Raw genomic sequence first — 869 nt, forward strand, 5'->3', positions numbered from 1 at the left:
TTCTGACTCCCAGGCCCATGGTCTCTCCACTAGGCCATGCTGCTTCCCAATATGTCTTGTTTTATGCTGGTGAGTCATCTCCAAGCCATAGCAAAGCCATGGACACATCTCCCCCAGAATGGCCACCTCCATCAGCAATTGCTCTGGTAGTGTATCCATAAAGTTTTATTGGTAAAAATACAGAAGTGGTTTTCCATTGCCTCCTTCCACACAGTAAACTTGAGTGTCTGGCCTCGACTCTCTCCCATTGCTGCCCAGCATAGGTGTGTTTTGACTTATAGCAGATTGTCTTCCACTTACTAGCCACTGTCCAAGCTAGGAATGGAATGGGTAGGCCTCTGCTTGACTCTCCCTCCTGTAGTTGAGACTGGTAGAGTACTGGAAACTCTCCAGGTGTGACCCTGAGAGGGGATCCCAATATGTACATATCTGTAATTTATTTATGTTAGTGTCTGTCTCCCCTTCCAGACTATAGGGCTCATTTAGGCAGGGAATGTGTCTATCAATTAAGTTATATTGTACTCTCCCAAGCACTTAGTACAGTTCTCCACACATAGTAAACACTCAATATATATGATTGATTGACTTGGCAACAAAGCAAGAATCACATCAACAAAGCTTTGTGGTTCTTCATGATTTTAATAAAGTCTGTGATGGGATTACAGATCAGGCTATGGAACTAAAGCAGATCAGTCAGGAAAAGGGCACCAGTAAAATTAGTGACAGTGTGCCAGTCATGACTTAAATGATTTCCCACTTTTGAAATATGGTTGATTTTTTTCCCCTTCTAGACTATAGGCTACTTGAGAACAGAAATCATGTCTACCAAGTCAGTTGTGTTGTGCTCCCTCAAGTGCTTAATGCAGTGC

General features: G+C 43.0%; 1 non-coding gene across 1 annotated transcript; it reads right to left on the minus strand.

The window, feature by feature from the left end:
* Window positions 1-273: 273 nt before the first annotated feature.
* On the minus strand, window positions 274-411 carry LOC114806835. The gene has a single exon (XR_003754893.1). It is a non-coding gene; the product is annotated as a small nucleolar RNA SNORA7 (small nucleolar RNA).
* Between the last annotated feature and the right edge of the window lie 458 nt (window positions 412-869).

The sequence above is a fragment of the Ornithorhynchus anatinus genome, chromosome X1, assembly GCF_004115215.2.
Source record: "Ornithorhynchus anatinus isolate Pmale09 chromosome X1, mOrnAna1.pri.v4, whole genome shotgun sequence".
Taxonomy (NCBI): domain Eukaryota; kingdom Metazoa; phylum Chordata; class Mammalia; order Monotremata; family Ornithorhynchidae; genus Ornithorhynchus; species Ornithorhynchus anatinus.